This window comes from Carcharodon carcharias, chromosome 14, assembly GCF_017639515.1.
Source record: "Carcharodon carcharias isolate sCarCar2 chromosome 14, sCarCar2.pri, whole genome shotgun sequence".
NCBI lineage: Eukaryota > Metazoa > Chordata > Chondrichthyes > Lamniformes > Lamnidae > Carcharodon > Carcharodon carcharias.
In genome coordinates, this window is record NC_054480.1 from 24,850,169 (window position 1) to 24,876,083 (window position 25,915).

The 25,915-nt window shown below is 43.1% G+C and overlaps 1 protein-coding gene across 4 annotated transcripts in view; it reads left to right on the forward strand.

The window, feature by feature from the left end:
• Positions 1-743: 743 nt before the first annotated feature.
• Positions 744-25,915, forward strand: part of slco4a1 (solute carrier organic anion transporter family, member 4A1) — a 181,000-nt gene continuing 155,828 nt past the window's right edge. For 3 of the 4 annotated variants that reach the window (XM_041203717.1, XM_041203716.1, XM_041203715.1), the window contains exon 1: positions 744-857. The gene's annotated coding sequence lies outside the window, so the exon portion shown is untranslated. Of the gene's footprint in view, positions 858-22,879; positions 22,896-25,915 lie in introns of those variants that run through there. The other variant, XM_041203718.1, reaches the window with a different exon arrangement.

Sequence of the window (25,915 nt, forward strand, 5' to 3'; positions counted from 1 at the left end):
CCCTCCATTAATGGGAACAGTTTGTCCCTATCTACTCTGCCCAGACCCCTCATGATTTTGAATACCTCCACAAAAATCCTCCGGACCTCCTTTTCTAAGAAGAACAGCTCCCAGCCTCTCCAATCTATCTACTGAACTGAAGTTCTTCATTTCTGGAACCATTCTTGTGAATCTTTTCTGCACTCTTCACATCCTTCCTAAAGTGTGGTGCCCGGAAATGGGCACTATACTCCAGTTGAGGCGGAACTGGCGTTTTATACAGGTTTGTGGTAGCAATAAACTTGTATAAATAGACAGTAACCCTGCCTAAAACACTGGAGTCTCGCATCCAGTTCTGGGGCATCCGATCGTCGTGAAAAGCACTGCGTAAATGCAGGTCTTTCTTTCACTGAACGAAGTTAAGGGATGACAGATACCAAACTGTGGCTGAAGTCCATCATGAATTTCTTGATTTTACAGATTATAAATAAGTTCGGTTGAAACAAAAGTAAATCAAATCGACTACATTTAAAAAAAAACTGCATACAGTGTGACAAAAAGTAACAATTTCATAATGCATCTGTGATATCCGCTTGGACATAAAAGGTTGCTCCTCGACAACGTGTTCCTGAAAAGAGAATCGTGCATTTCTCTCTGGGGGATCTGCCCACACCATTGCTATGAATGCATAATGTAACTGTCATTTACTCGGCTCTGCAGCCTCTGATTGGTCGAGAAGCATAGCGCCATAAACCGGTGTGGCCATTAGTGGGATCGGCTGTCAATCACCAGCTGCATCTGCTCCTTGCTTCATGAATGAGAGTTTGGACCTGAACATGGTCATGAACAGAACGTGAAGCCAAGAGCGAACGTTACATGTGAGTCTCTTTTTACTTCTACAGATAACAGCGTTAAGCTAGTGACACGTATTAATCTGCCTCTCTTTCACCCCCCCCCCAAAAAAAAACGCACACCCTGGGATGGAATCTGACAAATCAACCCATCAACAACCAATGTAAATAGAATTATTTATTACAATTTGCAATATATGCGAGTTTATTTATCTATTTGATCCTTTGTTTGCTTGTATTTTTAGAGGCATGTTTTTTTAAAAAAAATATCATCGTATGTCTTATGTTTGTATTTTGTGCGGAATGTGATTGAACATGTTGCTGTCGGGCTTGTATAAAGATGTTTAAATGCATGTTGTTACATACTGATCCCTGGTCTTCTAATACATTGTTATCTTTTGTGACCCTCGGGAAGGTTTTATGTAGAGATGCTCATTTAAAATATTGCTGATCTGTTTTTTTAAAAAAAAATCAAAGGCAATAAAATGTGATCTAATCTAGCGGCATCAGAATCATCCAGCCTTTTAAAATAAAAATTTGAGTGGTTGCCTTGAGCTACAGAGGCAGTCACTGGGGTTATTATCGGTCACACCTGCTGTATCTGTCGCAACACAGGCCAGCAGGTGCCTGGGAGTGCTCCAAATAATGGTGAACAGGTCCTGATAATATTGTTCTGTGTATTAATAGTTGTAATAGTCTAGAGAGAACGATCACGCCGTTGAGGCGCATTTCTGTTCTTGACAGAAAATGCTACACAACGCACATGTTCACCAAACACAAGTTTACGGAGTCATAGTGATCTCGGCTTTACATAGGAGAGTTTTGTGAAACCACTTTAACGTTGCAAGAAATGAATCATCCCCAAGGAGTGCAAAGTGCGCTGGCTTATTTCTTTACCCGAGATCACATAGGCTTTAAGATTTCTTTAAATGCCTCATTCTCTAGCAAAAGCAGTTTTTTTTTGGCCACGGATCTTCCCAGACCAAATGCCAAAATTAACCTTTTGAGGTATTTTTCATATGTATACATGTTTATGGCTGATCATGCATCTTTCCCGCTCCGAACACACACACACACACTCTCTCTCTCTCTCTCTCCAGTACAAGATCCATGTTATGTTTGTGATTTCAGGGTGAAATTGTTCAAGATTCAGATTTCTAATTCAGGTCTTGCTCAAAGCTTAATATCATCTACCTTTTTATTCAGGTGAACTTACACGAAGGGGAATAAATATGAAGTAGCTTGTGAAGAATAAATAATGTCTACTGAGGAATTAAATGAAATTCTATTAAGGTTGATTAAAACAGAATCTATTATATGTACTATGTATTTTGGAAATAAATTACGTTAAAGTATGGACTTCAAAATAAGCAGAAGTTCTCTTGGGTAAAAGTCAAGCTGGCTTGATTTTTCAAAGTGACTTCCCTTTGCCACCTCTTTCCACTGACATTGTATTCTCTGTTGGACTGCTACTATTGCCTGCCGCTGAAGTTCTGTTTTCCCCTGTTAGAATGTTTTCACTCTGTTTGGATATCTCTGATTTGCTCCTACTGCTTCCAACCTGCTCTGGAATTTGCTCCCATGCTGCCAAATGATCTTTTGCCTTGCCACTAAGATAAAGGCGAAACACTGGATGCTGGAAATCTGAAACAGAAGCAAAAAATGCTGGAAAAGCTCAGCAGGGACCTCCTGAGTTTTTCCAGCATGTTTTATTTTTGTTTTTGCTTTGCCACTCTCCGCTTGCTTCCTGACCCTTGGCTGAAATTTGATTCCTGGGTACTGGTATCTTGACCGAAACCGAAGCTTTATGCAATTGGCTGCACTTTCCTGCAGTTGTCCTGCCTGAACTCCCACACAAGCAGTGTGCCCCTTATCACCAAGTCATACCTTGGTCTCTCCTCTCTCTGCCCTACTCCTCTGGTAACTTGTCCTTTTAATTAACTCACATCATACCACCTCTCTTAGCCTCTCCTTTCAAATATTTGTTATAAACTGACAGCAGCTTCCACACCCCTCCCGCAACCCAATCCCATCATAATATCTTCTTCCTCTTTTTCTCTATCAGCCTGTGCATTTCCTCATCCTTTGTGGTTTTATTTCTATTCCAGCTGCCCATACTCTCACTCTTCTGAATTCACTGCTCTTGTGTCTGCTAGAAACCTCTCCCTCTTTTATAAACACTTCCACATGTTGCAATCTCCTATAGTCATGAACACTGACAATGGCACCTCTGTTCATTTTCTCCCATCGCACACTGTGTACAGTCTCTGTCTCCTGTCTAACCTCATTTCCTTCTGTGTCTGTCCCTTCAATTACACTGTACTATCCAACTCCCAACTGCCTAGCCTTTGGCCAACCATTCACATCTATTGACACTTCTTCAGCCATTGATTAGCTCAACCACTCCCTTGGAATCACAGAATGGTTGTAACACAGGAGGAGGCCATTTGGCTCATTGGATATATGCTGGCTCTCTGCAAGAACAATTTAGCTGGTCATTTTTTTTCCCTCAGGTGCTTAACCTTTTGAATGCCATGACAGAATCTGGCACTGCTACCCTCTCAGGCAGTGCATTCCAGTCACAACCTATCTCTGCGTAAAAAAAGATTTTCATACTACCTTTGGTTATTTTACCAATTACTTTAAATTTGTGCCTTTTGGTTCTCAGTCCGTCCATCAGTGGAGATAGTTTCTATCTACTCTGTCTAGACTCCTAATGATTTTGAACACGCCTATCAAATCTTCGGTGAACCTTTGAGAACAACCCCAGCTTCTTCAATCCACCCCCGCAACTGAAGTCTCTCATACAAGGAACCATTCTTGTAAATTTTCTGCACTGTCTTCACATCCTTCCTGCAATTCCCTCCCTAAATTCGTCTACTTCTGTACCTCTTTTCCTCTACACATTTGATCAAGCTTATCGTCATCTGGCCTAATTCTCCTTGGGTCCATTGGTGTTATATGTTGTTTGTTAATAATCTTGTGAAGTGCATTGGGACATTTTATTATGTTTAAGGTGCTATGTACATAGAAGTTGTTGAAATATTATGGAAGATAGGAATGCAGTCCAGTGTTCTGTACAAGTATTATTCCCAGGCCACCATAAAGGGTTTTAAGTGAGCATGCACTTTGGTAGGAAGAATAGAGGCATGGACTATTTTCTAAATGGGGAGAGAATTCAGAAATCTGGAGTGCAAAGTGACTTGGGAGTCCTAGTCCAGGATTCTCTTAAGGTTAACTTGCAGGTTGAGTCAGTAGTTGGGACGGCAAATGCAATGTTGGCATTTATTTCGAGAGGACTAGAATATAAAAGCAGGGATGTGCTGCTGAGGCTTTATAAGGCTCTGGTCAGATCACATTTAGAATATTGTGAGCAATTTTGGGCCCTGTATCTCAGGAAGGATGTGCTGGCCCTGGAGAAGGTCCAGAGGAGGTTCACGAGAATGATCCCAGGCTTAACATATGAGGAACGTTTGAGGACTCTGGGTCTATACTTGATGGATTTTAGAAGGATGAGGGGGGATCTGATTGAAACTTACAGAATACTGAAAGGCTTGGATAGAGTGGATGTGGGGAAGATGTTTCCATTAGTAGAAGAGACTAGGACCCGAGGGCACAGCCTCAGAGTAAAGGGAAGACCTTTTAGAACAGAGATGAGGAAAAACTTCTTTAGCCTGAGAATGGTGAATCTATGGAATTCATTGCCACAGAAGGCTGTGGAGGCCAGGTCATTGAGTGTATTTAAGACTGAGATAGATAGGTTCTTGATTGGTAAGGGGATCAAAGGTTACGGGGAGAAGGCGGGAGAATGGGGTTGAGAAACTTATCAGCCATGATTGAATGGCAGACTCGATGGGCCGAATGGCCTAATTTCTGCTCCTATGTCTTATGGTCTTATGGTACCTGTTATGAGAGATGTGTTATTTCCATCCATTTCTTTACTGCAAATCTGCTCTAGATATCAGGTCAGATTTTGCTCTTGACTGTGAATGGATGGTGCCAGGCATTCATTACACCTGCCTACAGACCTGTTATGGGATTTTGCATCAGAACTTACTATAATTACAGAGCCATTTCAACACAGCTGCCTCTACATGGGAAAGTGCAATCTATGTGACCATCAATCTGACCCTTAACCCATCAAATTGAAGATGTTTTCAATGAACAGCATTGAGCCTGAACCGCAAAGTGTCTGAATACTTTATCCAGGCCCGGATATTGAGTTAATAATAACTGTGAAGCTAATGGAGCTCACATAATTATGGATTAAATTGGACACCAACTTCTAGAGTGCATACATACACAGTCACACGTGGAAATCTGGAAGTTGCATTCCAATTTAGCCTGCTCCTCCATAGGCTGTGCTATAACAGAACCACACTGAAAGGACTCGGCATTGAACTATATGCATGAATATGGGGTACTTACAGACTAAACGGGCCAAAACATTTTTGGGCTGGTGCATTTAGGAGTAAATGAATCTTAATAAGTGATAACAATTGCTAAAGAATCTGTCTGGCCCTGAAAATGTAATTTTTGAAGTGTGCAGTCTCATTCCTTTAGATGTTAATCAATGTTGAACATTTTAAAAAAAATCTCTCAACCCCACCTGTCTTTCGCAATCTTGTTTTATTGTAGCTCTACATCCTCCTTATGCTTCCTGATTCTGGTATCTGTGAGGACTCTTCAGCCTAAATGGTTGAAGAGCCTTGCACTCTTTCGCCCAGTACACAGGTACCACAGACGTCTTGTGTACACTAGATTAGAGCAAGCCTCTGCTCAAAAGACTGAGAAAACTTTGTTAGCAGTCATGTGCAGTGAATGGCGAGAATTCCTTCGCCACTGACTATGAAATCCAAGCCATAATGTCAAGTCAGGCACAGAATCTGAAATAGAAGGAGTGAAGGGTAGGATTAAGCTGAAAAAAATGAAAAAATTCTCCAACAATAATTAAAACCTGAAGGAATGAGACTCCACACATTATTAAAACAAAATAAAGATCTAGATGAAAGTTTATTTTCAGTGTCAGAGAGGTTGTTTGGCAGCAATTAAGATTTATTATGCCATGAAAAATTTACTTACACTGGAATGGAGAAGCCTTAACTTTCTTTTGCAAGCCTCACGCATTGATTTGAATGCAGAGTCTCTTGGCAAGACACCATTCCTGTGCAGCTTCTGAAGGATCAGTGAAATCCAGACAAGATTCCTGATTTTTCACATTTAACTGCTCATGTGTAGTCATGTGAAGTTTCTGTCTAATTTATGTTTTTACGCTTAGCCTAGCCACTCTACAGCAAATCAGGTCCATTATTTTTTTGGGCAAAGTAGTTTGTTTTTATTTCCATTGTGGAGTTGATCCAACATTATTAAAGTGGTCAACTATTTGCTTCAATGTTTGCAACGACCTTAGATGTAACAAAACACATTACTAGCTCTCAACAAAAAAACAAGTACTTTATTTTCAAGGGAAAGGAGCACTTATTAGCCCAGGGTCAAATGAGAGAGATCACAATGGACAAAGTATTATGGCTTATAATTTAATTTTGTTGATCCATTGGTTTTAAAAAAATAATTTTATATCATGGTATGGGGAGAAGAGAGAAGTGGTTTTGATGTAATGTGCTCCCCCTTAGTGTTTGGAATAGTGAAAATACATTTTTAATTTTTGAAGAACTAGTAATTTTGAGTAGTTGCCTCAATAATTTTCTAAGAACTATGAATAATTGAGCATACATTTGAAAAGTGAATAGTGAAGTGTGAAACATTTGAAATAAAAACAATGAAATGAAACTTTAAAGAAGATAAGAACGAGAGAATATATGGTATTTTATCTTCCTCCTACTCTCTCACACAGTCTTACATCTGTGCTTTCAATGGCCTTAACAGGCTTCTGGTTCCCTCTGTAGTGACAGGTGATGAACACAACAGTAAAGAGAACCCAATTGTTTGATTTTGTAATGTTCAGTAAAAAGCACGACCAATTTTGCTGGTGTGTGTATTTCTACAGCAATGATTCTTGCACTCATTTTGGGAACTTATGTGAAGGTGGAGCTTCCGGACAGTAATCTAAAAGATCACATACATCATGCATCATCTTCTTGACTTACGTATTGGATTGTTAAGTCTACCACAGAGGATTGATTCATACCTCACTCTAGTAAAGTAACAAGGGCCTTGAGGTGGGAGAGAATAGGGCTGTAAAGAGCCTGTGGAAGCCCACTGAATGCAGGCTTGTTGTCTTCAATGAGGTGCAGTAGCAATGAGCTGACTGCAGCAGCCAGACATGAGATACCAGAACACCGGGGACAGAGCTGAGAGTGGAAAATGGTAGGAATGAATACTCCTAAAAATTTTCCAGAGTTAGAATATTTGGTTGGCTTTGGTGACAGTGAGAGCAGAACTGGAGCATAGGAGGCAGGGCAGATCTTGGACAGGGAACTATTCAGTTGGGTCAGCACAAAGTGGGGAAGTAAGCCTAGCTCAGAATTATTAGATTTAACAAATTCATATTTCTCTACTGGAGAAAAAAAAGCAGCTGCACAGGGTGTAAAACACTCCTATTGAAATAATTACAACCAGCGCAATTCCCAAAATATGGATTTCTTCTAGTCTGCTTTAGTAGTTAATCAAATTGCTTAATCTTTGACACCTTAAGAGTTAGCACAGAGCCAAGGTCATGCTTCCTGTATACATTGCCAGTGAGGAATCGTATGCCTATCAGCAGGTGCTTTTGAATGATTGTCTTAGCAATATGAGCAAATTGATGAAATTTTAAAAATGTTCCAGCTATACCCTAAAATGTAGTAATCAACTTCCAAAAATCTACAGAACTATTTTTATACATATTTCTCAGCAGCCTGTGAATATTCTGAATTAACTGATCCCCATTTAAGGGAAACAGCTAGATGCAGAATGAGTGTTGACCTTGCAACACACTGCCCAGAATGACTCTGTGGTCTTTTTAAAAATGTATTATTTCACAGGATGTGGGCTTTGCTGGCTAGACCAACATTTATTGCCCATCCATAATTGCCCTTGAGAAAGCAGTGCTGAGCTGCCATCTTGAACTGCTGCAGTCCACGTGGTGTAGGTACACCCACAGTGCTGTTAGGAGGGGTATTCCTGTATTTTGACCCAGTGACAGTGGAGGAAGGGTGATATATTTCCAAGTCAGGATGGTGAGTGGCTTGGAAGGGGACTTGCAGGTGGTGGTGTTCCCACGTGTCTGCTGCCCTTGTCCTTCTAGTTGGTAGAGGTTGTGGTTTGGAAGGTGCTGTCGAGGGGGAGTGGTGAGATGCTGCAGTGCATCTTGTAGATGGTACACACTGCTGCCACTGTGCATCGATGATGGAGGGAGTGAGTTTGTAAAGTGGTGGATGGGGTCCCAGTTAAGCAGGCTGCTTTGTCCTGGATGGTGTTGAGCTTCTTGAATGATGTTGAAATTATACTCATCCAGGCAAGTGGAGGGTATTCCATCACACTCCTGACTTGTACCTTGTAGATTATGAACAGGTTTTGAGGGTTAAGGAGGTGAGTTACTCACCGTAGAATTCCCAGCCTTTGACCTACTCTTGTAGTCGTAGTATTTATGTGGCTGACCCAGTTCAGTTTCTAGTCAGTGGTAACCCCCAGGATGTTGATAGTGGGGTATTTTATTGATGGTAATGCCACTGAATGTCAAGGAGAAATGGTTAGATTCTCATTTGTTGGAGATGCTCATTGCCTGGCACTAGTGTGGAACGAATGTTACTTTCCACTTGTTAGCCCAAGCTTGAATGCTGTCCAGGCCTTGCTGCATTTGGACATTGACTGCTTCAGTATCTGAGGAGTCACAGATGGTGCTGAACACTGTGCAATCATCAATGAGCAACCCCACTTCTGACTTTATGATGGAAGGAAGGTTATTGATGAAACAGCTGAAGATGTTTGGGCCTAGGACACTACCCCAAGGAACCCCTGCAGCAATGTCTTGGCACTGAGATGATTGACCTTCAACAATCACAACCATCTTCTTTTGTGCTAGGTATGACTCCAACCAGCGGAAAGTTTTCCTCCTGATTCCCATTGACTCCAGTTTTGCTAGGACCCTTTAGTGCCACACTTGGAGACATGCTGCCTTGGTGTAAAGGACAGTCACTCTCCTCACCTCTTGAATTCAGCTATTTTGTCCATGTTTGGGCCAGTGCTGTAATGAGGTCAGGAGCTGAGTAGCCCTGGTGAAACGCAAATTGAGCGTCATTGAGCAGGTGAGGAAGTGCCATTTCATAGCACTGTTGATGATCCCTTCCGTTACTTTATTGATGATCGAGAGTAGACTGATGGGGTGGTAATTGGCCAGGTTAGATTTGACCTGCATTTTGTGGACAGGTCGTAACTGGGCAATTTTCCACATTGCCAGGTAAATGCTAGTGTTGTAGATGTACTGGAACAGCTTGGCTAGGGTGCAGCTAGTTCTGGAGCACAAGTGTTCAGTACTATTGCTGGACCGTTGCCAGGGCCCATAGCCTTTGCAGTGTCCAGTGCCTTCAGCTGTTTCTTGAAAACACGTTGGATGAATTCAGCTACCGAAGACTGGCATCTGTGATGCTGGGGACCTCAGGAGGAGGCCAAGATGGATCATCCACTCAGCACTTCTTGCTGAAGATGGTTGCAAATGCTTCTGTTTCACACTGATGCACTGGGCTCCTCCATCATTGAGGATGGGGAGATTTGTGGAGCCTCCTCCTCCGGTTAGCTGTTTAATCGTCCACCACCATTCACAACTGGATGTGTAGGACTGCAGAGCATTGATCTGATCTATTGGTTGTGGGATTGCTTAGCTCTGTCTATTGCATGCTGCTTATGCTGATTGGCATGCATATAGTCCTGTGTTGTAGCTTCTCCAGGTTGATACCTCATTTTGAGGTATGCCTGGTGCTGCTCCTGACAAACTCTCCTTTACTCTTCATTGAACCAGGATTGACCCCCCAGTCTTGATGGTGATGACAGAGTAGGTTGTATGTCAGGTCCTGAGCTTACAATTCTGCTGCTGTTGATGGCCCACTGCGCCTCATGAATGTCCAGCCTTCAGTTGCTAGATCTGTTGAAATCTATCCCATTTAGCATGGTGGTGGTGCTACCTAACACAATGGGGGGTATCCTCAATGTGAAGATGGGACTTTGTCTCCACAAAGACTGTGCACTGGTCACTCCTACAGATATTGTCGTGGACAGATGCATCTGTGACAGGCAAGTTGGTGAGGATAAGGTCAAGTATATTTTTTCCTCTTGTCTGTTCCCTCACCACCTGCTGCAGATCCAGTCTGGCAGCTATGGCCTTTAGGACTTGACCAACTCGGTCAGAAGTGCTCCTTATGAGACCCAGCATGGACAGCCTGTTTATGGCCTAATGGCATGGGACTTCATGGGTTCTGAAGTCAATGTTGAGGACTCTCAGAGCAACCCGCTCCCAACTTTGTACCACTGTGCTGCCACCTCTGGTGGGGCTGTCCTGCCGGTGGGATAGGACATAACCAGGGATGGTGATGGTGGTGTCTGGGACATTGTAAAGTATGACTGTCCTTGACATCAAGGTCTATTGTTGACTCTTTCCCCATAAATTTCAATATGTAATAACTTAAATGTGCAATCTTGAGTTTTGTAGCTCTATCCTTTTTGAGCAATTGTTCTGTTTCAGGCAACATTTGTCTAACAATCCAGGTGGATTACCTGGGAAGGAGAGGGTGATACTTTAAAGAAGCACTCTTCAGGAGATTAAAAAGGCTTGGTGGAATCCAAAATTGAATCGATTGGACGGGGTTTGTGGAATGATAAAAGTTACATTGGTGTGACTCCATTTACAGGATGCCTCAAAGCGGTGAACAACTAATAAGTTACTTTTGAGCTATCATCATTGCTTTTTTTATAGGTAACCATGACAAAAGAAAAGGCTGAAGCACTTGCGGCCATCTTCAGCCAGAAGTGCCGAGTTACAGATGCTAGCCTTCACCTAATTCAAGATATCAAGAAATAGCTGAATGCAATGAATTCAGCAAAGGCTATGGGCCCTGACAACGTCCTGGCTATGGTACTGAAGCAAAACCAGCCAAGCTGTTCCAGTACAGTTACAGTGCTAGCATCTGCCCGGCAATGTGGAAAATTGCCTAGGTATGTCCTGTTCACAAAAAGCAGGACAAATCTAATCCGGCCAACTACGGCCCCATCAGTCTACTCTCGACCATCAGCAAAGTGATGGAAGATGTCATTGACGGTGCTACTGAGCGACACTTACTCAGCAGTAATCTGCTCACCGATACTCATTTTAGGTTCTGCCAGAGCCACTCAGCTCCTGACTTCATTACAGCCTTGGTCTAAAGGTGGACAAATGAGCTGAATTCCACAGGTGGGATGAAAGTGATTGCCCTTCCCATCAAGGCACCATTTGACTGAGTGCGGCATCAAGAATCCTTAGCAAAACTGAAGCCAGTGGGATTCAGGAGGAAAATTGTCTAGTTGGAGCCATACCTGGCATAAAGGAAGATGGTTGTGTATGTAGGAGGCCAGTCGTCTCAGCCCCGAACATTGCTGCATGAGTTCCTCAGGGTAGTGTCCTAGGCCCTAACCATCTTAAGCTGCTTCTTCAAAGACTTTCCCTTCATAAGATCAGAAGTGGGGATGTTTACTGATGATTGCACCATTATTCAGTATTCTCATAGGCTGAAGCAGTCTGTGCCCACATGCAGTAAGGCCTGGATAACATTCAAGCTTGGGCTGATGCATGGCAAATAGCATTCATGCCACACAAGTACTAGGCAATTAACATACCAACCAGAGGGAATCTAACCATCTCCCTTTGATATTCATATTGCTCCCTAACAGCATTGTGTGTGTACCTATACACCAGATAGTTGAAGAGGGCAGTTCATCACCATCTTCTTATGGGCAATTAGGGATGAGCAACAAATGCTGGCCTTTCCAGTTACATTTAAATCCAATGAAAGAACAATTAAAAGAAATTCAACAGCATTGCTATTGCTGAGTCCCCAACCGTCAACATCCAATTAAAACCCCTAAGTACCCAATTAAACTCCTGCCCTCACTGGCATTTTACTGGCTTCAGGAGGGATTGCTGCGGCATAGGGAAACATCCAGAACATCGCTTTGTGGCCCACAGAGGGGTCCCCCTGGCGGCAATGGCTGCCCTCGCGACTATTGCACCACAACTCAAACCGCCCCCCAGCCCCCACCCCCCCACCCTCCTCTGATCACTGGGGCATCTCTGTCTGGCCCTGGCTCTTTAAAGTTAACTTACCTTGTTTTTGAGGATGCCTCATCATGGAAGCATTTTTTTCCTCTTCCTGCAGCCAGAACAGTAGCCACTGCTAGCATTGCGCTGCCAAGGCTGCCGGTCCTCTGACTGGGCTGGCAATTCTGGGAGGCAGGCCAATGGCGGTCCTTATCGTGGCCTGTGAATTATCTGCTCCAGGGTTCCACCACCCTCCGGAGTGGGGTAAACCCCCACTTTCAGTCCCAGCAGAGGGACTTCTTCAATGTCAACAAAATCAGCCCAGTATCTCAAAGAGGGAGTAAATTATCACCACTTCATTTTGGTGTAAATTGAAACATATTAGAAAAAAATGTACTAAGGAGGAAGACCTAATTTTACAAATGTGTTGTTGATCATACCTTTACACTCTTTCCTCCCTTGGGGAATGGTGTAGAAGAGCATTGGAAAGATTTTTCAGGCTGATTAACAACCTGCTTTTAGTCTCCTGAACACTCCTTCCTTGGCCAACAAGTCCTGTAGTAGGTCTTGAACCCCAATCCTATCGGCTCAGTGGCAGGAGCACTACTAACTGATTCAGTTGTGCCCTTGCATATGTGCTGTGAAAATGAAATATAGCTAGGTAGTCAATATTTTTTTGAATGGCCTTTTTTTCCCATTGCAGTACTGAGAATGCTGCACTGCCAGTCTTTTGGGTGAGACATTCAATCAATTCTTTCTCAGGTGGATGTTAAAGATCCCATGAGACCATTCAAAGAAGAGCAGTGGAATTCTCCTCATGTCTTGACCAACATTTGTCCCTCAACCAACCTCCCCGTTTATTTCATTGTGGTTTGCAGCACCTTGCCGAGCGCACATTGGCTGCTGGGTTTCCTACTTTCCCATATATGAGGTTGCAAGTCATTCTTTATTTTTATTAACCTAATTGTAGGTGCCCAGAAATAGTACTAGGGAATTAAAGCACTAAATTGAGTGGAGTAAATTCACAGACATTTAGGTGGAACAAGTTATGTTTCTTTTCCTATGCCTCACATGATCTCTAATGACCGGGCAGCATGTACAGCTTCTTAGTCTTCTAAAAGAAAACACAGATCACGGATCTTTAGGTTGTAATCTAATTTTAAGGCATTTGGGTAATGTTTATGTTTTACCTGCGAATTAACTGATTTTTAAGGTCACCTCTAGGGAGGTGATTGCTTAGTGGTATTGTCGCTGGACTAGTAATCCAGAGACCCAGCATAATGCTCTGGGGACCTGGGTTTGAATCATGCCATGGCAGATAGTGGATATTCAATTCAATAAGAAATCTGGAATTAAAAACCATGAAACTGTTGTCGATTGTAAAACCATCTGGTTCACTAATGTCCTTTAGGGAAGGAAATCTGCTGTCCTTACCTGGTCTGGCCTAAATGTGACTCCAGACCCCACAGCAATGTGGTTGACTTAAATGCCCTCTGAACAAGGGGGCAATAAGGGATGGGCAATAAATGGGGGCTTAGCCAGCGATGCCCACATCCCATGAATGAATAATTTTTTAAAAAGTTACATTACAGCCTTGTGAAGTACTTGGATTCACCCACTAGTGACTGACTGAAAATAATGCAGCTGAATGTCAGGTTATTATGTTTCTTAAAAAACAGGAGAGTCAATTTTGCATTATTTCCAAAATGTGTACGTGTAGTGAAACATAAATTTAAAAGAAGAGTACAATAATCATTGTGTTCAGTTTCCTGTCAGTTGGAAACTCCTCCCTTTTTGACCCAATCATTTGTAAGTATTGCAGGAAGTCCAAAATTGCATTAAAATAATAAGATCAAAAGAAATGCTAACAGTTTTATCATGTATACACCATATACTATACAGTTGAATTTTAATGCTGGGAGGTCAGACTAATTGAATACATACAGGCAGATGTCAGGTCACAATGCTGGGCTTTGTTCAAAAAACGATTGATCTTGAGACTGAAGGTTAACTTGGTATTGGCTCATTTTATTCTAAATGGTCATTTGTTGTATAGTTAATATATTTTCACAGGGTAAATTCAGGATGTGCAATCTGTGGGAGGAAGAAGTGGTCATTGAGGACAAACTTCCTCAAAGAGGCTACTGGCCTGGCATGCAGTTTCTCAACCCTGTTCTCTTGAGCATAGCTTCCCTGCTGGGAGCTTGGGAATCCCTGAATGTGCCCTTTATGTTAGCTTGAGTATTCAGCTTTACTCTCCCTTCTCTTCCTAGCTTGAAGATTAATACATGTCCTCATTCACTGTCACTTTCCTACAGTGTGCTTTTTATTTTGTCAGCTGAGTTTTTCATGTAAGTTGTCACCAGTATGAGTTTCCCAGATTGATCTGCTCATGATCCAGTTGGCTGATAGAGCGCGCACACTTTCCATTGCGATGACAACAATTTGCCTTAATTTACTGCCATTAATAAAAAAAAATGTCTTGAGGAATTTCACAGAAGTTTGATGAGAAATGGACATTGATGAAAGACAAGTTATGATGAAAGGCTTGAAGAAAAAGCCTTTGCTTGGGTTTTAAAAGATAGGGAAGTGGGTGAAGTTCGAGGGAGTTCAAGTATGGGGACCAAGGAGAGTGAAAGAATGTCTGTCAATGATGGGGTAAAGGGGTTGGAGTATGTGCAAGCAGTTAGTTAGAAGAACAAAGAGTCTGAGTGGGTTTGTAAGGCTGCAGGTGGCCACAGTGATAAGGAGCGACAAGGTCAGGGAAAGACAAGGAAAATAACATTAAATTTGAGACTTTGGTAGGTTGGATTTCAATGTGGGTTAGCAAGGTCAGGGTTGGTAAGAAGGATTAAGCATGTGATTGGATGTGAGTAACAAGAGTTTTATATGAGCTGGAGTTTGGTGGAGGATAGGAAGTCCATAAAAGAACCTTTTCAGTATTAGAGCCTGGAAGTGACTAAGGCATAAATGAGGGTTTCAGCAGCAGGTGGCTTAACATAGGGGTAGGGTGAAAAGATGTTTTGGAGGTGGAGATGGCCCTGTTTGTGTATGAGAAGATGTGGCCACTCAGCTTGGTATTGGTGTTACAAGAGACCAAAACTGCACACAGTACTCCAGATGCTTCCCAATATTTACCTGGAGGAAAGTACATTCACCAATGGATATCAAGCATTCAGCCTGATAGACTAGAGGCATTGGGGAGATTGAGAGAAGTGATGGGGTGGGAGGCTTTAGGTTAGAATCCAATCTCTTATCAGCCAACTCAGTCCCAGTGATCTAGCCCATGAAGAATAAATTGCACAAACCAGTTTGGGGAACTCTTTCAAAATGGCATGTAGAAGAGCATAAAGTATGAATTAAATGTTCAAATGCATTGCCACTAGTCATCTGATGACATGGATACACAGCATGTCCCATTGAATTATGGTTGCACCAGATAGAAGTGCCTGTGCAAACCTTGGATGATATTGGATAGTGTCACTTGGAATAATAATCAGGAAATTTAAGAAGGAAGTCCAGAGCTACCTGCAACTGAAAGTATAACTATTGGAATAATAGGATGTAATATGCTTCATTTACTAATGGGTTAACTATTGAGAGATGATGGGTGCCCAGGTCTGACATTATTCTGTAAAAACAGCAGAATCTTAATTGAAGAATTGTGGGGTATTGGGGAGGGGGGTGGTTTATGTGTTCCAATTGTCAATTCATATCTGTACTTGTTCTGTTTGATGCCACTATGACTACATTAGAAGGACCAATGAGTCCTTTGGTTTTTCTTGTCTCTCTTCAATGTTTTAACAAAGTCCTAATGCAGGCTAAGCTTGTGACTTATAAGCAGAGTATCAGAACAGTTCTTTACGCTTCAGAATTCCTAAGCAAACAACTGAACAGGTTGTTGGTCTGTCCGCAAGTATGATCCAGACCTCCCTGTCGCTTGCCATTTCAACAGTCCACCCTGCTCTCTTGCCCACATGTCTGTCCTTGGCTCGCTGCATTGTTCCAGTGAAGCTCAACACAAACTGGAGGAACAGCACCTCATCTTCCGACTAGGCACTTTACAGCCTTCCAGATTGAATGTTGAGTTCAACAATTTTAGATCATGAACTCTCTCCTCCATTCCCACTCCCTTTCTGATCCCCTTTCTTCCAATAATTTATATAGATTTTTCTTTTCCCACCTATTTCCATTATTTTTAAATGTATTTTCATCCATTGTTTTATCTCTACCTTTTAGCCTATTTCGATCCCTTTCCCCCACCCCACCCGCTAGGGCTATCTGTACCTTGCTCGTCCTGCTTTCTACCCTTAATGTCACCTATTATCACATTCCTTAGATAATATCACCACCTTCAACACCTCTTTGTCCTTTTGTCTATGACATCTTTTGATTATCTCCACCTATCACTGGCCCTCTATCCAGCTCTACCTGTCCCACCCCACCTTAAACCAGCTTATATTTCACCTCTTTTCTATTTTTCCTTAGTTCTGTTGAAGAGCCATACGGACTCGAAACGTTAACTGTGTTCCTCTCCACAGATGCTGTCAGACCTGCTGAGCTTTTCCAGGTATTTTTGTTTTTGAACTGAACAGGTTCCTTTGTTTTAAATCCAAGATATCAGCAGAAAGAGTGCAGGAATGTCGAGGCTTCAGTCTAGTTACCACTCAGCAGCACTTTAAACATGGATTAGATTTCTTTGTTTATTTTCTTTCTGGGGAGGGCCTGTATTTAGCAATTGAGTTAGCTTGATACACGGAACTAAGGCATGGCATGTCAAGTAAATCAAGGTGACTATTACATCACATAGACTCATCTGTCAGGCTGAAGGCTAATGTTGATCACACTGCTGAATAGGAAGCTCTGATGGTTAGGATGATGGAGGCTAGAAGATGCTGCCAAGTTGCCAGACGTGGAAACAGAAGCTCATTGTAACCTCTGCTAAGGGCAATTTGTTTCCTTTTTGAAACTGTTTTACCAAACTCATCACCACTGTCTCTGAGGGTACGTATTAAAACCTATCCACAACTGCCCTTAGGTCGGATCATTTTAATTTTAAAACTGGGGTTAAGGACTAATGTATGCTTTTAAAAAAAAAATCAAAATGCAAATTTGTAGCCTCCTCTCCAGTGACTGACCACTGATGGTTTCACAATTGAGGTTGGAACAATTACTCAATTCATTTGCTGAATTCATTTCAGCATGATGTTTAAATTCCTGCATGTACTCCTTATAATTCTCATTCCAGTGAATATACGGTTTATAAGCCTGTGAGTTGGCAGAATTCCACACCATGTCCTGTTTCTGCTCACAGAGAAATATACCAGATTTTACAGCGATTGTTTCTGGAGATTACTTCCCTGTTTAGCAGTTGCTATCTTGCTTGCGTTTAAATCGATTCTTTATTTCAAACATATAAGCTTGCATGAATGTGTGACATGCTGGGACAAGTCTTTTCAAAAGGAATGATCTTCAGGATTTTTGGAAGAATTGTGGCTTTTAATTTCCCTTTTCTTTAAAAAAAACTGAAGATGTTGAATGATGAATAGTTCCACAAGTGCCTGTTACCTTGTGCATCACCCTTACAGATACAGTACCTTATTGAAACATATCAGGTTCTTAGGGGGCTTGACAGGGCAAGTGCTGAGAGGTTGATCCCCTTGTGGGAGAGTATAGAACCAGAAGGCATAATCTCAGATTAAGGAGGCACCCATTTAAAACAGAGGTAAGGGGAAATTTCTTCTCTGAGGGTAGTCAATCTGTGGAATTCTTTACTGTAGAGGGCTGTAGAGGCTGGGTCATTAAGTAAATTCAAGGCTGAGATAGACAGACAGATTTTTAATCAGTAAGGGAATCAAAGGCAATGGGGAAAAGGCAGGAAAGTGGAGTTGAGGATTATCAGATCAGCCATGATCTCATTGATTGGTGGAGCAGATTCGATGGGCCGAATGGCATGCTTCTGCTCCTACGTCTTATGATTACATTTTTGGATAAGTAATCCAGAGTTCAAATCCCACTGTGACAGCTGGCTAGTTTAAAACCAATTGATTAAATCAATTTGTAATAAACAGCTAATATCAGTAATGGTGACCATGAAATGGTGGGATTATCCTAAAAACCCCTCCGGTTCACTAATTTCCTTAAGGAAGGAAATCTGGCATCCTTACATGTATGAGGTTGACTCTGACACACTCTCCTCTGAAATGCCCTGGCTACTCACTCCATTGTATCCAAGAGAGCAGCTCACCCACCACATTCTCATGGGTATCTAAGGATGGGCAATAAACGCTGGCTGCGTCCACATCCCATGAATGAATAAAAAAAAAAGGCCATTCTTGATGTTTGGGCTGCAGAGAGTAGAAACTCAAACTGATTACTTTCCTCTCTCAAACCAGGGATACAGAAGCCAATTTATTGCCCTTAATGTAACCTTGGTTTAAATTAGTTGTCTCAGCACAGACCAAGAACAGCGTTGGAGATTTTTTTTACACAATGCTTTATTCACTAAACTACTGAGGGGAGCATTAGGGACAATTTTATTCTCCGTGAGGCATTCAGTCATTAGTTGATTCCAGATAGTGAGCAGAGCAGTCATTTCCAGGCTGCTCTTGTACACCGTTAGTGCAGTATACTAGGCTTTTACTGCCTTGATGACAATAGAATATGTGGAATTAGAGAACAGATAGAAAACCAAGGAAAGGGATATCAGGGTTGGCAATAGAAGTAATCACTGGGCAGCTAAGATCAGCATTAAACATTTCTAGCCTACGTATGGCACAACCTTGCACAGTAAACCTTTTCAATTCTGTTCCCATTCAATGTGGCCCAATCTCAAACTCAGAGGCACACTTCTTATGATAGTGGCCTGAACTTTTTGTCCTACAATAGCCATCCTTAATGGGAACTTTGAAGGCGATTATCCTGTTGTACTGAATTTTGAAGGTGTGCACATTATCGGCCTGCTTTTGTCAACTAGAAATTGGATCAACACCATCTAAGTTTGTTCGCCTTACAAACCTGACCCTTGTAGCTAGCAGAAAGGAGAATGTTACATTCTGTCTCAGAGATGGTATCATACCCAGGTCACACAGTGAAAGAAGTCTGTGTTAATTCTTTGGAACCATTCAATCCTTTGGAATGTACATTCTTTTCAAATTGAAAAATAGTGTATATTGGATTGTATCAAACATTTACTTTGTTAATTTTTTTTAACCCAAAGGATCTTTATAGCAGCCAAAATACAGGACTTAGGAATCAGTACAAACCAGAAAAATAAACAAAAAACATTATCTGCCAACCATTTCTGAACAATGACCTCAGGAAGGATTGCAAAGATATGAACACATTGACATTCAATGTTGTTAATGTCTACAGAACATGGATAACTCTCTCTCTCTGCACTGAACACCTTGTAGAAGGTATTATCCAAAATAGGCCTATATTGAGTGTTGGCAGATACCTCTGGGACCAGAAAGCGAAATTAAATACAGACTGGAATTAACTTTGTTGATTGACTGCGTTAAGGCTGACAGCTTTCCCTGTGTTCTTGTATAATTTTTTCCCCCTCAACCACCAATCATACCTGTTCTTAAATGTTGACTGTGTCAGTAATTAACTCAGGTAGCGAATTCTGCAACCTCATGGCCCTTTGTTTTATCTTTTTAAGCAATTTTTCTTTCTAAAATGCCTTGCATTTAATCGTATATCAATATCCCCACATTCTAGATCCCTCAACCATCAAAAATAGTACATTTCCATCTATCCTGTTCTGTTGTTTCGTTTTACCTTTATCAGATCGCCCATTTGTGTTTATGTTTTCGTTTCCTCAGCACTTAGCACATCCTACTGAATCTGCACTGTACCTTTTCAATCGATTAAACATTCTTATATTATGAAGTGCAAAATTGTACATAGTACATTAACTGTAGATGGCTAAGGGTTTTGAATAGATTCACCTTTATAAGACCATTTTTACATTCTACATTTCTTGTTATAACATCTAATGTTCTATAAGCTTTTTTTTCTTGGCCTTTTCCAGCTGCTTTTAATGTGTTGTAGACATTAACCCTCAAATCGCGTTGTTTTTTCACATTGTCCCATATTCCATCATTCATAGAATCATAGAATTGCTACCATAAGAAGGAGGCCATTTGGCCTGTCGTATCCATGTCAGCTGTATGCAAGAACATCTCGGCTAGTCCCACTACTCCACCTTTTCCCTGTAACATTGCACATTTTCCCTCGATGTGCTCATCCAGTTCTCTTTTGAAGGTTGCAATTGAATCAGCCTTCACCACACTCTCAGGCAGTGTATTCCAGATCTTAACTACTCGTTGCATAAAAAGGTTTCCCTCATGTCGCAGTTGGGTTTTTTTTGCCAATCACTTTTTTTGCCAATTGATGTCCTTTGGTTCTTTACCCTTTCCATCGACTCTGTCGTGATTTTGAATACTTCTAACAAATCTCCTCAACCTTCTCGAAGGAGGATAACTCCAGTTCCTTCATTCTTTCTACATAACAGAAGTCCTTTATTTCTGATAACTTTAGGAAAGAAACAAAAATATAATCACCTCATATTTACTGATACCGAATACGATCTGCCATATTTTGTCTATTCAATCATCTCATCAGCTTTGCATCTGCTTTTGCTTCTCAGAATTATTTTCTGGTGCATATCTGAGTGGCAGGCTGACAATGAAGAAGAATAATTCATAGGCAGCAGCGTAAAATGGAGATTATACCCAAAAAACTGGTGAAATAAGGCATTGGATTTGCTGACTGGAAAATATAATGAACTTGGGTCATTTTTTAAAATGTATATCATGATAGCTTTGGCAATAAGTGGACTGGTAATTTAAACAGTATTAGATAATCAATTATACTTCAGATTCACTGAAGCTAATTTGTGCCTTTTGGTCAATAATCTGAGCACTGTTTTACAATGAATATCATTGAGGATCGCTTTTAGTTTAGAATGTGCTGGAGGTTCATTGTGGTTTCACTGAATGTAAATTGAGTTCTGTTCTGAAGTAACCTTTTGAGAATTAAAAGAAATACATGTCAGGACACCATCTGTTGAATGAACATGCAAGCTTCTACTTAATCCATATATGAAAGACACACTGACTCAGAAGTTCCTCCAACTGGTCAATGACTGGTCCATGAATTAGATGTGCCCTCGTTCATTTGAGCTCTGATACTTTGCATGGCAAGTTGTTAGAAGTGAATGCTGGCATTGGCTTGGCACCTTCTACAGGGCGTCTGGGATCTGAGTGAACAGGGCAAGCAATTGGATATCTCCTTAACCAATCAGGTTGGAGGATTGCACAAAGTCTGAACAAGCAAGTGTAAGTTAGAAGGGCAAATTCAATGTCAAGTCAAAGTACAGAAAGACAAATAGGGGAAGAAAGCACAGAGACAGAGTCCCAAAGGGACAGCATATTTTCAAAATACCTAATTCTAATTGAAACATGAAGGAATGAGATTCCATCCTTGTACTTTAATTTTCAGTGCAGAGTTTGATTGGCAATAACTTCATCTTATTAAAAGAGTACGTAGACTTGACTTTCTGTTACGCATTTACTTTAGGCAGAATCTTTCATTCTGAAGTTTAAGTTCAGTGCTGGGTATGGAAGTAGGAGTGATTTCCGTTGGGGACTGCTGACCACACGCGATTTTGGGCTGGTCAGCTCACTGCCTATGCATCCATGCGGAGCAAGGGCGAATCTCTTGGCAAAGTGGGCAGGAAGTCATTACCTCATGGGTTCGAAGGTCTAGGCATCACATTTGAAGGGCACCCAAACAGCTATTCAGTCACTGCAGGCCTTGAACTCCGGGTTCTACTGAGATCAGGATGTCACAGAAAAGAAGAAAACGTGCAGTCTCACAGTTCAGCGAAGCCTTCTTGGAGATTCTACTCCAGGTCGTTCAGGAAAGGCAGGAGATGCTGTTTCCCAGGGCTGGCAACAGGATGCTCTCCGTCTGACCACCCCACCTGGATGGAGGTCACAACGAAGGTCAGCAGCCATGGGGCCCAGCACAGAAACACCCAGCATGGTCGCAAGATGATGAACAATCTTCTGCACTCCGCTAGGGTAAGTGCACCGTCTACTCACTGCAAACTGACACTCATAAAAGCATCAGGGAGTCCAAGTGTGCGAGTGCACAGGGATGTCAGACAGGAGTTTGGACTGCAGCACCCACTAGCAGATGGGACACCTGCACTGAATGTGTGCCAGCCATTTTATGCTCTGAATCTTTTATCAGTTGCAGGACATGCTGCTTCTTAATCACTTTCTGGGGAGAACTCAGCAACTGCCATAAGCAGGCATGCTCCTAAACTGCTCATGCACCCATTGGGATGACAATTAATCCTTCTGTCTTTCTGTAGGAAAAGAACACCCACAATAAGTGGGAGCGCTCCCAGACTGGAGGCGGAATTCTGGATATTTGAGAACTCACCCTGTATGAGGAACAGGCGGCCAAACAAGCCGGGAAGGAGCAGAACCTTGCCTGTGTTGAAGGCGAGTTAGGACATTCCCAGGAAGCCAGTGAGGATGCCTTCAGTCTGCAGTTGTCAGCTGCATCCACAGTTTGAGACATTTATTTAATTAAGGAGACTGCTTAGTCGATCATTAAATCTTTCTTTTCTATATTCCAGGTACCAGTAAGAAAGGGGGGAGCCATCAACTCAGACCAGCCACAGCTCCGTTTCTAACCCTACCTCTGAGGAGGGTGTCTCAGAAGCCTCCGAGGATGCACCGTCATGGCATTCACCTGCACCCTCCAATACAGTCACCTTGGTGGGTCCGCGTTCTAGAGCAGGCTCAAGGTCACATCTGGTGAGCACAGCACTGACATGGGTCCACAGGTGGCAGAGGAAGTGACAGCCAAGGTCTCTGACACTTGGAGGACTGCTGGAGACCAGGCCCCTGCTCAGCCCCAGCCTCAGACAGGCCTCTGGACTTCACCCTAAGAGACCTGTTGGAGATACAAAGACAGGCAGGGAAACATCAGGCAAAGTTGCCGGAGGCTATGGGCAGACGCAACCAAAGGCTACAGGAGTCTGTCCACATTCTGTCTGTTGCCACAAATCTCAGCAGCTAGTTTTCATTATTAATATTCCAGGGCTTGGCCTGAGCTGCATGTTCATATCAAAAGGCAGTAGCTTCAACATAATTAATTTTAAACATTATTGATGCCAGCTCCCATCACATAACTGACATAAACTACATCCCAACCTCACCAAATCATGTTTATTGCAAAAAGCAGCTTCTGTAGGCATTTCCTAGGAACTGAAATTTGTCTTAATGGGATAGGTTTTGACATTGTGTACGACGGGTGAACCAGCAGGCTATTTCACAACTCTCCTGAATTTTTACTTCTATTCAGGAATTGCAGTGCATCCCATTTTTTTTTTTTCCATGGATCTAAAACCATCTGCAAACCCAGGCCGGTGGCTCCAAAGCAAGTCCTGGGTTCCAGCAGCAGTTTCACCATAAAGTGGGTGAGCATATCATTCTTTCTTCCTCTATCCTTGGCTGCCTCCATGGAAAGGGTGGCGACTGCCTTGGGGACCCAGGTCCAGCGGAATGAACAGTGGCTGCTGGATATGTGCTCGGACCTGAACTCGATCGCTCTAGCCCTGGGTGCAGTGCAGCAGTGGCTAAGTGAGAGGAGACGGGGTACCCCAACCCTCCTCCAGGTGCCCCTTCTCAAGGAGTCAGGGAGGTGCCATTGAGGACCCACAGGGAGGAGGAGAAGTGCCAGCCAGGCACCCTAAGGGCTTAACACCAGGGCACTCCAAAGGTGCTCTGCTGCTCCACCTCCCCTCTGCTAATGACCCCATCACTTCCAGAAGGCCAGGTCGAGGAGGGTGCACCTGCACCTGTACAGGAGACCCTTAGCAGGTTGGGGCCCTCTAGGCCTCAGACCACCCGAGTAGGCCAGCCAAAGCCATCATAGTCATCAGGGCACAGAAGTCAACAGGCTGCCTCCACCTCAGCAAATGTTGAGGCTGCATCTAGATGTATTGGTAGGGAAAGAATGATTAAGAAGTATTGAAGGCACACAGGTGACACAGGTGAACAACCATTGTACATAGTTCTGTCACTTGTAAGTATATGGGCACAGTTTTATGCCTCATGGGCAAGCATGGGCCTGACCCGAATGGACATGAAATAGCGTGAGATGGAGTCAGGCGAGTGTCAGAGCCACGCCTGCCAACAATTAGAAGGCCACTTAAGGCCATTAAAAAGGCAATTGTTTGTGATGTTACATTGCCCGTGTGATTTTGTGCTTGTCACATGGGCAGGCAGGCAGCCCACTTTTAATGAAACCTCATCCAAGGGCGGGATAAAAAGGGTCAGCAGCATTGTCATTATGAGTAGTGAAGAGTTTAGGAGCTAGTTTGCTGCTGGTTGCTTATTTGAACTTGACAGCTTCATCTCTGTTCTGAGTTCAGTCTTAGCATTTCTAGGCTTCATTTCAGGACTCATTGGTGTCTCCAAGACCTCTGGAGAATTTTGACCGTGTGGACGCTTCCAGGTATCCGACTGCCTTCTGTTACATGGATAATGGGGATTGTGGTCGCAGCTGGCAGCACCTCCTCTGAGGAGGAAGAGAGGGGCAGAAGGGAGAAGAGGCCAGGTGTCTCAATGCAGCTTCCAGGGGAGCGACCTGTGGGAGGAGAGGCGCAGGCACAAGGGGGGGCAGGGCCAGCAGGAAGTCCAAGGCGTGAGGGGCTGCAGAAGATGCCACTGTCTTGCCACCAGCGTTTCCAGGCAGCAATGCAGCTACCTCAATATGTCCAAGGTACAGTGCTGAAGGGGGCTCTGCCTCTCCAGGGAGACTGTGACCTCCGTTTGTCAGATGATTGGGCCTGAGATCAGCTCCAACTGTGTGGGTGGACACCCCATGCCAGTGGCTCTGAAGATCACAGTGGCCCCCAACTTCTATGCCTCTGGCTCTTTCCATGGGTCAGTGGGGGATCTCTGTGGAGAGTCCTAATCAGCTGTCCACAGTTGCGTCAAGCTGGTGATAGAAGCTCTGTTCAGGCAGTAATGATATTTATTCATTCCCATATGGACGAGGCCAGCCAGGCAGAGTGAGGCAGAGAGAGCCAGAGGATTTGCAGTGATTGCTGCATTCCCCAGCATCTAGTCAACTGCACACATGTGGCCATCAAGGTGCCAGCAGGTCAGCCAGGTGCCTTTGTCAACAGGAAGGGATTGCACTCGATGAACATGCAGATATTGTGTGACCACAGCATGCAGATTCTGCAAGTCTGTGCAAGCTACCCTGGCAGCTCCCAAGATGCTTATATCCTCGGACACTCCCAGGTTCCCAGGCTGTTCAGTGCTCCAGCCCGACTGGATGGATGGCTGCTGGGCTATCCGTTGCAAAGGTGGCATACGATGCCTCTCCACCACCCAAGAACAGAGGCAGAGCAACGTTACAATAGGAATCATGCCTCCACAAGGCAGTGTTAGAGGGGCCATAGCTTTTCTGAAGATGTGTTTCCGATGCCGAGACCGTTCAGGGGGAACACTACAAACCCCCCAGAGTGGGTGTCACTGATAGTGGTTGCATGCTGCTCTCTCCACAATCTGGCACTGGCAAAGGGGGACCCACTGGAGGAAGAGGATCTTGGGGCAACCCCGCAGGCCACAGGTGATGAATCTAGCAGTGAATCAGAAGAAGAGCACATTGAGGAGAATGCTGGGGGTGAAGAGGCAGACCTCAGTTGTCTCCAGGGAGGCAGGGATACCAGAGACACCTTGATCCAATGTTCCTTCAGCTAGGCTGCCGAAGATCACCTTCCGCCTCATGCCAGGGCTGCCCCTTTCATCCTGGGTGTTTG